The sequence below is a fragment of the Scylla paramamosain genome, chromosome 34 (assembly GCF_035594125.1).
Source record: "Scylla paramamosain isolate STU-SP2022 chromosome 34, ASM3559412v1, whole genome shotgun sequence".
NCBI lineage: Eukaryota > Metazoa > Arthropoda > Malacostraca > Decapoda > Portunidae > Scylla > Scylla paramamosain.
The window spans coordinates 7,242,720-7,257,719 of record NC_087184.1 but is presented as its reverse complement, the minus strand read 5'-3'; the positions used below and the strand labels follow the sequence as shown (position 1 = coordinate 7,257,719).

The 15,000-nt window shown below is 38.6% G+C and overlaps 1 protein-coding gene across 14 annotated transcripts in view; it reads left to right on the top strand.

The window, feature by feature from the left end:
• The window catches only part of LOC135090073 (putative polypeptide N-acetylgalactosaminyltransferase 9), a 119,608-nt gene that overhangs the window by 26,373 nt on the left and 78,235 nt on the right, over nucleotides 1–15,000 (top strand). For 6 of the 14 annotated variants that reach the window (XM_063986372.1, XM_063986366.1, XM_063986356.1 and 3 more), the window contains exon 1: nucleotides 10,839–10,906. The exons of 4 other annotated variants lie outside the window; for them this stretch is intronic. The gene's annotated coding sequence lies outside the window, so the exon portion shown is untranslated. Of the gene's footprint in view, nucleotides 1–2,025; nucleotides 2,286–10,838; nucleotides 10,907–15,000 lie in introns of those variants that run through there. 4 more of the 14 variants (XM_063986371.1, XM_063986365.1, XM_063986358.1 and 1 more) reach the window with 3 other exon arrangements.

Below are 15,000 nucleotides of genomic sequence, written 5' to 3'. Positions count from 1 at the left end.
ACTACTACTACTACTACTACTACTACTACTATAAAGAAATATGTAAATTTACTTTTTTATATCACGACCACCACCACCACTACTACCACTACTACTACAACTACTAAACCAATCAATCAATCACTCAACTACTACTACTGCTTCTACCACCACAATCACAATCACTACAACACGCACACGCACACACACACACACACACACACACACACACAGGAGAGTGTTTGCTGATCATTCCTCGTGTTGAAGGAATAATGGGCGTCTTGCAGAAGCATTTGCTGTGAATTTGCATATCCAGAAGTGTTATGTGGCTGAGAGAGAGAGAGAGAGAGAGAGAGAGAGAGAGAGAGAGAGAGAGAGAGAGAGAGAGAGAGAGAGAGAGAGAGAGAGAGAGGCACCATCCAGTTAATGTACAGAACCTGCCAAGTGTTGCCTCTCTCTTATAGACCTGAAAAAAAGCAATTTCTCTCTCTCTCTCTCTCTCTCTCTCTCTCTCTCTCTCTCTCTCTCTCTCTCTCTCTCTCTTTCTCTGTAGCGTAATTTGATGTTGTTTGAATAGCATTTCCTGAGAGAGAGAGAGAGAGAGAGAGAGAGAGAGAGAGAGAGAGAGCCATCGTTCGTATCACGCTGTGTGCAAATCACTTCAAATCATTCAAGTCAAACATTCATCCAACATTTTTTTTTTCACAAAACAACAACAACAACAACAACAGCAACAACTACTACTACAAATACCTTTTTTATTCCCTACATCTCAGCAACACAAATAAAAACACTGTTTTCCTGCACCTAAACAACGAATTGAAGCAAGTGAAGCAGTGAAGCAGTATTGAACCATCCCGAACTGAGCAGTGAGTCGAGCTCCATCTGTGAACCACTTGTCGAAACTCGGTGAAATTAGAACCAACAGACAGGGCAATACAAGGGTTCGGTTAGGTTTGGTTCGGATTTCTCTATTTGAAGCTTCGAATTCTGTGTGGCAGTGGATTCGGAATTCAAATGGTTCGTAACTTACTCCGGGACTGATTTGGCCAGAACCCCCCTGTTATGAAAATATATAATAATTTTTGTTTCGTTTTTCTAGTAACAAAAGAAAAATTATATATATATATATATATATATATATATATATATATATATATATATATATATATATATATATATATATATATATATATATATATATATATATATACTCATTAGTAGGAAATCTTTGACGTGTTTGTTTTTGTTACTATAAAATCATAAATGAAAACTATATAATTCTGACAAGAAAATAAATAAATAAATAAATAACCTTGTTTCATATTTGCTAACTTGCCATAGAAGGCTCGAGTCAGTGAGCTTCGAAACATTTATTGGATTCAGATTCTTAGGTTTCGGAACATTTGTCGACTTAAATTTGCATATACACCGAAACGTTTTTTTTTATTTTTTTTATCTATTATTATTATTATTATTATTATTATTATTTTTTTTTTTTTTTTTTTTTTTATTTTTTTTTTTGGAGGGGTCACTCATAAGTTAATGAGTTTGTTTGTTGGCTAGTTGGTGCTTGGTTGGGTAATTGGTTGGGAAGTTAGTTGGATGGTTGGTTAGTATATCATATGTTAGGTAATTCATTGGGTACTTAACTACCTACTTTACTTATCAATTTCGCTACAGATACCTAAGAGCAATAAAAACACCACCACCACCACCACCAACAACAACAACACCATCACCACCACCACCACCACCAACAACAAACCAAACCAAACCAAACCAAACCAAATCAAACCAGCCAGCGCAGCAAGACTCACGCACATGGTTCCGTCACTCACCCCTCGACACACACACACACACACACACACACAACAAACTTAACGCAAAGTTGCAGTGTTGAAATAAACCCTGGTCCCTTATCATGCCGCGTTCCACACCTGCACAAACACCTGCGGGGGAGGAGCAACAGGTGTCCGTGTGTGTGTGTGTGTGTGTGTGTGTACGTGTGAGTGCGTGTGTATGTGTGGCAACCCTCCCTCAGACGCGCAGGTAGAGAGAAACGGTGTAGTTCAGGGCGGCTTCCTCTCTCAGTGTCAGTCTAGCTACCTCTTCTTATCCTTCTCTCTCCCTCTCTCTTTCTCTCAATCTCTTTCTCTTTCCCATCTCTTGGTGTCTCGTTGTCTCTCCAGCGCCTCCGTCAGTGTTCCAGCATTCTCGTTGTTCTCGTAAGCCGCGCCCTCTCGTCCCTCGCCTCAAGTATTCTCCCTTCTGCGCCTTCGTCGGTGTCTTGAACAACTGCAGTAGTGAGTGTGTGTTGTTTTTTGTCCAGCTAAGTAGGTTGGAAGTGCTCTCTCTCTCTCTCTCTCTCTCTCTCTCTCTCTCTCTCTCTCTCTCTCTCTCTCTCTCTCTCTCTCTCTCTCTCTCTCTCTCTCTCTCTCTCTCTCTCTCTCTCGTTTTTTGTCTTTTTCCTACTTTTGTTTGGTATTTCTTTTTTTCATCCTAACCTTTTTCTTTCTTCATATTTTTTTTTTAATCTTTCCGTCTCCCTTTTTATTGCTCTCTCTCTCTCTCTCTCTCTCTCTCTCTCTCTCTCTCTCTCTCTCTCTCTCTCTCTCTCTCTCTCTCTCTCTCTCTCTCTCTCTCTCTCTCTGTGTGTGTGTGTTGCACTGTGCTAAATTAAATTTCTTTTTTTTTTCATCCTAACCTTTTTCTTCCTTCATATTTTCTTTTTTTAATCTCTTTCCGTCTCCCTTTTTATTGCTCTCTCTCTCTCTCTCTCTCTCTCTCTCTCTCTCTCTCTCTCTCTCTCTCTCTCTCTCTCTCTCTCTCTCTCTCTCTCTCTCTGTGTGCGTGTGTGTGTTGCACTGTGCTAAATTAACTGCCTTGAGAGCTGACAAGGTAATTACTAGATAGGCAGTTAGCAAGTGTTGGTAACCATCTGGTGTAGGACGATTAAGTGTAATGTAATAACATACATTATATTGTAACTTTTTTCTTATATATATATATATATATATATATATATATATATATATATATATATATATATATATATATATATATATATATATATATATATATATATATATATATATATATATATATATATATATAATTTATTAAAATTTGATGTTTCATATTTTATTCTTTGTTATTCGTGTTTTTTTTGTCAGTTTTCTACTTTTAATTTTGTATTTTACTCTTTTCTACGGTCTTTTTTATTTGAGTTTTATATATTTTTCTTTCCTTAATTATCTTCAACATTCACTTCTTCTCTACTTTCTATCTTACTATTTTCTATGTTTTCCTTTTCGTTTACGTTCTCTCTCTCTCTCTCTCTCTCTCTCTCTCTCTCTCTCTCTCTCTCTCTCTCTCTCTCTCTCTCTCTCTCTCTCTCGATTAGAGATTTTTACATTAGATAAGACAAGATTTACGTGCATATCTCTTGCACTGCTGTTAGTTACGGTGGTGGTGCTGCTGCTTCTACAAGGAAGGGAAACTGTTTTGTCTGTGTGTGTGTGTGTGTTGTGAGCGGATTTGCATGACTGTTATGAGTTTGTAGTCACACACACACACACACACACACACACAGAGAGAGAGAGAGAGAGAGAGAGAGAGAGAGAGAGAGAGAGAGAGAGAGAGAGAGAGAGAGAGAGAGAGAGAGAGAGAGAGAGAGAGAGAACAGCAAGCAGTAATAATAGTAATAGCGGTAGCAGCTGTAGTAGTAGTAGTAACAGCAGTGGTGGGAGCAATAGTAGTAGTAGTAGTAGTAGTAGTAGTAGTAGTAGTAGCAGCAGTAGTAGTAGTAATAGTAGCAGCAGTATAGTTCCAAGTCCCGTGTGTTATCTCCTGTCAGTACAAAGTGGGTTTGTTTGCTTGCTTATCTGTTCCGTTATCAGTGTTCTGTCGGATTCATATCTCTTTCTTCGCCGACTGAGAGAGAGAGAGAGAGAGAGAGAGAGAGAGAGAGAGAGAGAGAGAGAGAGAGAGAGAGAGAGAGAGAGAGAGAGAGAGAGGGGGGAATTTGAGAAATTTGAAAAATTGTGTTTTCTTCCTTTTTATTGTTGTTTTATTCTTTCTTATTATCCTCCTTTCTCTTCTCCTGTTTTACCCTGTTTTCTCTTCATTTATTCTGCCCTTTTCATGCTCAATCTCTCCTCTCGGTTGTTCTCACTTTTTCTCGCTTCTCTCTACTCCACTTCTCACCTCATCTCACCCAACCTTCCCTTTCCTTCAATCTCTCCTCTCCTTCCCTCATTCCTTTAATCTCTCTTCTCCTTTTGTACCCCATCGTGTTATTTCCACTTAGCTCTTCACCTCTTCGTGTCTTTTCCTTCAACCTTCTCTCCTATCTCATTTCCTTGCATCTTTTTGTAAACCTTTAGAATGAAGGAGTAGCTGTGTGTGTGTGTGTGTGTGTGTGTGTGTGTGTGTGTTTCCTCTTTCTACACTAATACCTGTTCTTTGTGCACCTGTTTAGTTGTCTAAGTGGGAAAAGAGGAGGGTTGTTGTTCGCCACCAGATGTCACCACCACCACCACCACCATCACTACCACACACTGTAACAGAACACCTGAGCCTCACCTGTTACTGTTCTTTTGATACGTGTGGTTGTAAGGTTTTTTTTTCGCTATTTTTGTATTCCGTGGAAGTTTTTTGATGTCTTTTTTTTTGTAACTATTTTCTCTGGGCATATTTATACATTGGTCATTTTTCCCCCTGGTATGTTTTCCCCTTTCTGAATAATTTCTTCGTGGATAATTTCCTCTCGTTGTAAGTTGACCTCACCACCCTAATCTAACTAGCCAGAATAACCCACCCTAATCTTTTCCAACCCAATATAACTTAACCTAACCCAACCCAGCCTAATCCAACCTTTTCTAACCCAATCCAACTAAACCTAACCAATAACTCTAATAACTTCTAAAACCTAACCTTTCCCAGCCCAACCCAACCGACCCACCACCCACAATACCCTTTAAATGAACACACAACCAACATTACCTCCCATCAGCCCATCCACAGCAAAACAATAGCAAACCACCAACCCGTTAAGAAAGACCTCAATTACCCCATTTAACAATACTGAGCTGCAAAATACAATAAGTTACCTTTTAAAACTCAAACAGCTAATCGTCCTCCCTTTAAACAACAGAACCAGAAAGTCATTAATGTCATTCAGCCTTCCGTTAAAATTGTTTCCACCGAGTTAGTGACGTGAAATGGAGCTTCCTGCGTCGTCTTTTTATTTGTTGTTGATGAATCCTCTGGTCTTCTTGATTGGGTGTGTGTTGCGTAAATGAATGTTGCGTAAATGTAATCGTCTTTGGCGTCTTGTCTGTGTGGTGCTGCGTGATTTTTGTGAGTGTTGTGTGTGTTTTTGTGTGTGTGTTTTGTGTGTGTTTTATGCTTGTCTGTTTGTTTGTTTTTTTAGATTTTGTTTTCGGTGTTTTTTTTTTTTTTATTCTCGTGAATTTTATGCTTTGTTTGTTTTAGATTCCGTTTTTTTTTCTGGTGAGTTTTTTTTTTTTTTTTTTTTAAGATTCTGTCTTGTGTAAGTTTTAATCAGTGTAATTTTTATTGTAGTGAGTTTTACGTAGTGTATATTTTGTAGTGTATTTTTGGTTTCTGGTGTGGAGTTTAACTTGTCAGAGAAGTCTAGCACGGAATGTAATAGTCTTAAAAGCCTCGTGATAATCTAACCGTCTGAATTTAGCCCAGGACAGAATATAACCCTCTTATTTTAGTCCAGTAAGGAACCTGAATCCCTTTAAACACAATCTGATCCTGCAGTAAGAAATCTAAATCTCTTTAAGTACAATCTAATCCTGTAAGTCCACTAAAGAGAACTGGTGACGTGGTTGTGGTGTTTCCGTCACACTCGCATCACCTAACACCAGATCCATCACTCTCCGTCACACAGGGAAGGTAACAAGGATGACAGAGGGGGTAACAAGGATAACAAATAGGAATAACAAATAAGGATAACAAAAATAACAAGGATTAGAGATAACAAGGGTAATAATATTCCTCTCACATATTGTCGTAAGCTGGAACTGACCAAAAATAACACATATAAGAATAACAGAGATAATGAGGGTAACATTTCCGCCCTCACTAATGTTATCCCAAGCTGGAACTGATAACAAGATAACATTAGACCAGTATACATAACATTGCCAGTGTAAACATGCATATATTTGTGGTCTGTATTTATGCACAAACATGTATGCTTTGGTATGGTCTGTATGGTTGAGTTAGATTATTATTATACATACATACATACATACATACGTACGTACAACACATTATTCTTCTTGGAAATTGATGTTTATCTTTGCTCTCAGTTCCGTTCGCTGGAATGTTTGATGTATTGATGTAAGTGAAGCACACACACACACACACACACACACACACACACACACACACACACACACACACACACACACACACACACACACTAAAGAATATATCTACAAGGTTTGTGTACGTACTCAATTATCTATCTGTCTCTTTATCTAGTTATCAATCCCCCAACCTATCAGTCATTTTATCTATCTTCGAAAAATGACAAGCTTTCCTATCAATCTATCTTTATCTCTCTACTTTTCTTCCTATCTATTTATCAGTCTGTCTCATTTACCTGCATACTTATCTACCCTCTTACTGTAGCTATCTGTCTGTGTATCTATTTATTTATCTCTACCAATCTTTCTATCTATCTCAATCTACTCCTATCTACCTATCTATCTCAGTATATCTCCATCTATTCCTATCTACCTATCTCATTATATCTCCATCTACTCCCTGTCTACCTATCTCAGTATATCTCCACCTACTCCTATCTACCTATCTCAGTATATCTCCATCTACTCCTATCTACCTATATATCTCGGTATATCTCCATCTACGCATCACTTTATCTCAATCTATCCTTCTCTCCCTATCTATTTGTCTCAGTCTATCCCTATCTACCTCCCCATCTGTCTCCATCCACCTTTCTTTCAACCTACAAATGGTATCACAACTTGAAGGCTGCAGTAAGAAGGTGTGTGTGTGTGTGTGTGTGTGTGTGTGTGTGTGTGTGTGTGTGTGGTGACTCTAGACAAACACTAATGCCTGCACTTGTTTCTACTTGTCCCTGCTTGCCTCACCTCGCCTCCCTTGTCCTTGTTGGCTTGTACACGCCGCTGCACCTGTTTCCCAATCAGCTGTGACACACACACACACACACATACACACACACACACACACACACACACACACACACACACACACTTGGACATGACGTGCTAATCAATATATTCGTTATTTTTTGGGGGTTTTCTTTTATTTATTCATTGTTTTTTCTGTGTGTGTGTGTGTGTGTGTGTGTGTGTGTGTGTGTGAAGTTAGGTTAGGAAATTTCTTCACGTAAATGCATGTATCTATGATGTACGTCTATTAATCTACATCTCATTATGTGTGTGTGTGTGTGTGTGTGTGTGTGTGTGTGTGTGTGTGTGTGTGTGTGTGTGTGTGTGTGTGTGTGTGTGCGTATCATTACAATGCCTCGTGTACGTATTAGAGTTGACATACAGACCGATTACATCACACACACACACACACACACACACACACACACACACACACACACACACACACACACACACACACACACACACACACACACACACACACACACACACACACACACACACACACACTTCTAGATTAGTCTTAGTTTTAGGATTAATGTTAAGTATTTCCCCACCCTCTCTGTACATTTTCAGTTTGTAAACTGCCTTAATAATAAACCGATTATTATTATTATTATTATTATTATTATTATTATTATTATTATTATTATTATTATTATTATTATTATTATTATTGCTATTATTATTATTATTATCATCATTGCACACACACACACACGCACACACTCACACCCACACACACACACACACACACACACACACACACACACACACACACACACACACACACACACACACACACACACACACACACACACACACACACACACAAGAACAAAACCATAAGAAAGTAAGGGAAGCTGTAGGAAGCCATCAGACCTACACGTGGCAAAACACACACACACACACACACACACACACACACACACACACACACACACACACACACACACACACACACACACACACACACACACAGAGAGAGAGAGAGAGAGAGAGAGAGAGAGAGAGAGAGAGAGAGAGAGAGAGAGAGAGAGAGAGAGAGAGAGAGAGAGAGCGGTAACAAGCATAATTAACCCCAAGCCAGGTGGACACGCGCGGTATACCTGTGTCAATAGGTGATGTGTGGACAGGTGTGAGGATGACTATCAATGCACACTCCTTCACACTTAAACCACACGTTCTCCTCCTCCTCCTCCTCCTCCTCCTCCTTTCATTCATTCTCCTTCTCTCTCTCTTACACGTCGCTGATTTTGCTTCTCCTTTTATCTTCCACCTTGTCTTTTCTATCTTCGTCTTCTTTATTTTCTTTCTTGCCTTTCTTTTTCTTGTTTGTTTTGTTTTCCTTGCTCCTTCCTTGCGTTGTTGCTTCTACACTTCCTGTTTTCCCTCTCTTTTTCCCTTCCTTCTTTCCTTCCCTCCTTCCTTCATATTCTCCTTCACCTCCCCTTCATTCTCTAATCTCCCCAATCCTCTCTCTTCTTCCTTCTCTCCTTTTCCTTTCTATCCCTGTCTCCTCCCTTTCTGTTCCTCCATTCCTTCAACTCTCCTCCTCTCTGCATCACATCCTGGCGTTCCTCCTCTCTCCCTCTCTCATTTTTATTTATTTTCATTCGTACCCTCCTTCCCCCCACTCTTTCCAAGTCTTGCCACACCTGCCTCTCCCTCCCTCCCTACCTGGCACACACCTGAGCATATTCTCCCTCTCTCTCTCTCCCTCTCACTCAATAGAGGGAAGATGTAAAGTGCTCCCCACATATTTATATTGCGACCATTAAAATATTCACCACTCGGATTTCATTTCTCTCGAAGTCTCAATGGGTTGGTTAATTAATTGCACCTGAAAATACCTTACCTGTCTCCCAACTCACCTGGATACTGCGCCCCACCTGTGAATATTTCCGAGGTATATTTATTTATTTTTTTATTGTTTCATTCATTTATTTACATTTTTTTCAAGTGATTTGAGTTGAGAGAAAGGGAAAAAAAGGAGATGTAATTTGATAAAGAGGGAATATAAGGCGAAGAGAATATGATGAAGAGGGATGAGTAATGGAAAAGGAAGGGAAAGGAGAAATGAGAGTAGTGATAATGGGAAGAAGGTAATGGAACGTGATAAAGAGGAGAGGGGAAGATAAAGGAAAAAAGTAAAAGGGAGAATATGAGAAAGAAGGGAGAGAAAAGGAAAGAGGGATAAGAAATAAAGGAATAAAGTGATGAAGGTAAGAGGCAGCGAGAGATATGATAAAATAGGAAGAATGAGAAGACGATAAAAGTGTAAGATAAGTGGGAAAAGAATAAGAGGAAATAGATTAAAGGAAGAGGAGTGAGGGGGAGGGATGATAAGAGAAGAATCAAAGAAATGAGAGGAAGTAAGAGAGAGAGAACAAAAGTAAGTGACGTAAGAGAAAGAATGTGAATATAAATGATAAAGGAGAAGGAATGAGACAAAGAGGAATAAATAAGTAAAATGAATATGACTAAGGAAAAATAAGAATAGTAAGAGGAAATATTAATAATAATAATATTAACAATAATAATAATAATAATAATAATAATAATAATAATAATAATAATGACAACATTAATAATAAATATTAAATAAGCATTATGTTAATGAATAAAAACAAGGAGGTGAAAGGGAAATAAAACGACAATTAATGATAAAAGTAAAGAGAAAGTAATAGAGAAATGATGAAGAGAGAAAGAGGAGATAATGCTCTTAACTTCACTCCTCTTAATCTCCACTTAACTCATTGTCCAGAGAGAGAGAGAGAGAGAGAGAGAGAGAGAGAGAGAGAGAGAGAGAGAGAGAGAGAGAGAGTACGTACATAGTTTACAACACAAATCCTCGTTTAGTGTTTAGTTTTCTTCCGCAGTGTTCGTGTGTGTGTGTGTGTGTGTGTGTGTGTGTGTGTGTGTGTGTAAGTCAGGGTCAGGGGACACATACGAACGAGAATTATCACTATGACATCATGACCGACCGGAAATAGACATGCCCCCCTCTCTCTCTCTCTCTCTCTCTCTCTCTCTCTCTCTCTCTCTCTCTCTCTCTCTCTCTCTCTCTCTCTCTCTCTCTCTCTCTCTCTCTCTCTCTCTCTCTCTCTCTCCCTTCCGCTGAAGCTAGTAGTGTCACAAACTTCTCTCCCTCCCGCCTCCCTCTCTTCTCTTTTCCTCTCTCTACTCTCACCTTGACAAACACACACACCCACCCACACACACACACACACACACACACACACACACACACACACACACTCTTATCTCTAATCAGTATTGCGTTATAGTAGAACATTTGGCGTGGTATTACACAGAGATAGAGATAAGAGAGAGAGAGAGAGAGAGAGAGAGAGAGAGAGAGAGAGAGAGAGAGAGAGAGAGAGAGAGAGAGAGAGAGAATATCGATGAAAATTTATGAGGGAAAAGACTTAGTAAATCTTCCTTCAGATCTTCCTTTCTCTCTCTCTCTCTCTCTCTCTCTCTCTCTCTCTCTCTCTCTCTCTCTCTCTCTCTCTCTCTCTCTCTCTCTCTCTCTCGTCCTTCGCTTACCAGACGCTATCGGTCGCAGCCCTTATCTATCCTCCCTCCTCCTCCTCCTCCTCCTCCTCCTCCTCCTCCTCCTCCTCCTCCTCCTCCTCCTCCTCGCTACTGCTGCCACTTCACTCAGTGTTGATCAGGCAGTGAGGAGGAGTACATGTGTGTTGGTGATGGTGGTGGTGGTGGTGGTGAGTGTGGTAGTGGTAATGACGGTGGTGGTGGTGGTGGTGAGTGTGGTAGTGATAATGGCGGTGGTGGTTGCGGTAGTGGTGGTGATGGCACACACACACACACACACACACACACACACACACACACACACACACACACACACACACACACACACACACACACACACACAGACTCTAAAACTTGCTTCGTTGTTTGTTTATTTTGTTTTGCTCTTTTTTTTCCTTATTTATTGTTTCTCTCTTTTGTTATTTTTCTTTTTTATTTTCCTTTCTTTTCCTTATATCTATTGTTATTTTCCTTCTTCTATCCTAACTTGTTTTCTTCTCCTTTTTTTCTTTTCTTTTCTGTTTTCCTTCTTTACTTTTATTGCTTTCCCTTCCATCTCTAGTCTTCTCTTCTTTCTCTTAATTTTTTTCTTTCCTCTCTATTCTTATTTCCTTCTCTTATTTCCTAAACTTCTATTTACCCTTCCTGCCTCCCTCCTCTCTTTCTTCGTGCTTTTTCCTTTCTTCCTTCCTTCGGTCCTTCCTTCCTTCCCTCCCTCCCGCTCTCCCTCCCTCCCTCCCTCCCTCCCTCCTTTCAATCCGTGTCCCTTTCCTTCTATCCTTACAAACCTTCCCTTTCATCCTTTCTTTCCTCTTCCTTCTTCCTCGTCTTTCCTCTTCTGTCCCTTCTCCTTTTCCTCCCACTTTTTTCTTCCATCCTCCTTCCTATCCCTTTTCCTTCTATCCTTTCTCTCTTCCTTCCTTCCTTCTTTCCTCACACAAATGAAGGAAAAAGATAGAAACTAAAAGAACGTATGAAGAAAGAGATAAATAAAGAAGAAATAATGCAAAGGAGGTGAAGGAAAGTAAACAGGTGAGAGGGGAGAGAGATACACACCTGCTCTGCTCAGGTGTGCCACGTGGATAGGGAGAGAGAGAGGGGGAAGGAGAGGGAGAAGGAGAGTGAGAGTGAGAGGAAGGGGGGTGGGGGAAGGAATATCAAAGGCGAGTGATATTGTAACAATTTTTTTTTTCTCTCTCTCTCTCTCTCTCTCTCTCTCTCTCTCTCTCTCTCTCTCTCTCTCTCTCTCTCTCTCTCTCTCTCTCTCTCTCTCATTCGTTACTTGTTATCATTCCTTCCCTTTTGGGTTCGTGGCCTTGATTTTCTCTCTCTCTCTCTCTCTCTCTCTCTCTCTCTCTCTCTCTCTCTCTCTCTCTCTCTCTCTCTCTCTCTCTCTCTCTCTCTCTCTCTCTCTCTCTCTCGCCATTTACGATTCAATGAAGCAAAATAAAGTGAGTGACAGATGATATTTGTGTGTGAAAAGATAAAATAACTTACCTAACCTTCATTACACGATCATTTTTTTTCTCTCTCTCTCTCTCTCTCTCTCTCTCTCTCTCTCTCTCTCTCTCTCTCTCTCTCTCTCTCTCTCTCTCTCTCTCTTACTAATATTTTTTTATTTTCTCTTAACTTAAATTCGTTGCAGTTATCAATCCTTTCATTATTATTCATTATTTTTCACTTAAACTATTTTTTTTATTTTCTCTGAAACTCGCTACAGTTATTCGTTCATTATTATTTACTTTTATCGCCATATTAGCAATTTTCACGTTTTATCTAATTATTCACATACAATTCCTTATATCCTTATTCATCCTTGCATTTCTTTCTCAAATATCGTTTTATTTTAATCTTAAACTCATTGCAATCATTCATTTATCCTTCATTATTTATATTTATAGCAATATTATCTGTTTACATCATTTATTTGGTTATTTACATACATTTCCTTCCTCATTCCCTTACTTTCGTCACTCACGCGATGCTGTTTTGTTTCACCTACGTATTTTTTGCACCAGACTCACGTACAGGACACAAACTCACGCTCATTGGTCCGCAAAATAATGACGTCACCAGTAAACCATTACTGATTGGTCCGTTTATCCGTGACGTAGGTACTTATCGTTCCCTCATTGGCGGAAGGCTATGACGCAGGGATCGCCTCGCGTTTTGATTGGTAGGTAGGAAGCAACGTCACTTAAAGACACTTAGGGTAACATAGAGACGTGTTTACTAATGCATTGATCCTTGCCAGTCCACAGTGATCAGAGGGAGAGAGAGAGAGAGACAGAGAGAGAAGCAGAAAAAGGTGATAAATGGAGGAACTTGAAAGACAGGAATAAAGTGAAGGAGAGAAAGAAGAGGAGAAGTAAATCAAAAGAGAAAAAAAAATAGTGGATTGAAAAGAGAGAGAAAAAAAAGTAAAGAATTAATAAAAAAAACAAGAAATAATAGGGATGAGGAAAAGAAATTGAAGAAAATAATGGAATAACGAAGGACTAAAAGATAATGGAGAAAAAGAGGAAGAAAAAGAATTATGTGAGAATAAAGAGAGAGAGAGAGAGAGAGAGAGAGAGAGAGAGAGAGAGAGAGAGAGAGAGAGAGAGAGAGAGAGAGAGAGAGAGAGAGAGAAGGAAATGTGGGGAGAAAGAGAGAAAAGGAGAAAAATAGCCATGGAAGGAAGAGAAAGAGAGAGAAATGGAAGGGGGAGAGAAAGAGGAGATAAATGAAGACGAAAGAGAAGAGAGGGAGAGGAAGACAGTCATTAAGGGAAGGAGAGAGAGAGAGAGAGAGAGAGAGAGAGAGAGAGAGAGAGAGAGAGAGAGAGAGAGAGAGAGAGAGAGAATATATATTTCAGTTACTATTAATCAAACAAGAAAATAGGAAGAAAGAAAATAAGAGAAAGAGAAAATAAAATTGACAGGAAAGGAAATAAATGAAGAAAGTCATAGATGAAAATAAAAAAAGAGGAAGAGAAGGAGGAGGAGGAGGAGGAGGAGATAAAACATACTAAAATAAAAAGCAAAAAGGAAAAAAAAAGAAGGGAAGAGGAGAAAAATAGATGAGAAAAAAACGGAAAAGAAGATGAAAGTAATGAGAAAAGGAAAAGAGAAGAAGAGAGAGAGATAAAATTAGACAACCAAAAGGGGGGAAAAAAGTCGTAGATGAAAAATGATAAAAGGGAAATAAAGGAGGAAAAGATAAAAAGTGACACCAAAAAAAGAGAAGGTCAAAGGTGAAAACAATAGAAAAAAATAATAAAAGACCCGAAACAAAACAGGTGACAGAAGAAGAAGAAGAGGAGGAGGAAGAGGAGATCGGAGAGACAGCAAAAAAAAAAAAAAAAAGAAAAAAAAAGTTAAAAGTCAAAGGTGAAAATGATAAAAAGGAATAAATAAAAGAGTCTGGAACAAAAGCAGGTGACAGAATCGTTAATTAGAGGCAGGTTATAAAATTAGCATTATTTCAATTAATTACACCAGGTGGGGACGCGTCGCTCGCCAGGCAGGTGAACTGCGAGAGTCATGCTGATGTTTTAGTGTTGTGCTCCCTTCTCTACTGTGACCAATTGACTATAGTGTTATTATTTGTTGTTATTATTGTATGTGTTCGGGAGAGAAGAGAAAAAAAAAACTATGGAAGGGAAAGAAACGAGAGTAAAGAAAATGAGGGTTAAAAGTATGAAAAGTAAAAATGAATTGAGTGGGTCATTAACTTTAATATTATTGCTGTTGTTGTGTTGTTGTTGATGATGCTTTGTGTTAGTGAGACAGGGCAAGGGAAAAATAGATAATAAGTAAGCTAATTGAATCATGTAAATGTTTTAGTCTTTTTCTTCACAACGAAATAAAAGCTTTCTAACTTTACAAAAAAAGAAAAAAAAAGAAAAATATTAATAGGGGACTAAAAGCCATCAAACAATCCCGAACAGTTTCTGTAACTTGGCAATAATAATTAGATAAGTTACTAAATAAACAATTAAAAACCACATAATCCGAAAAGGTTTCTAACTTGACAAAAAAGAAGACAAATAAATACATATAGAACTAAAAACCATTAAACAAACTTAATTACCTTCTAACTTAGCAACGAAAGGCAGATATGTAACTAGATAACTAAAAACATCATCATCCTTAAATGTTTCTAATTTCACAAAAAGTAGATAAATACGTAAATAAAGAACCAAAAACCAAACAAACCCGAATATTTTCAAACTCCCAAAAAAAAAAAAGATATACAGATAACTAGAGAGCTAAAAAAAAAA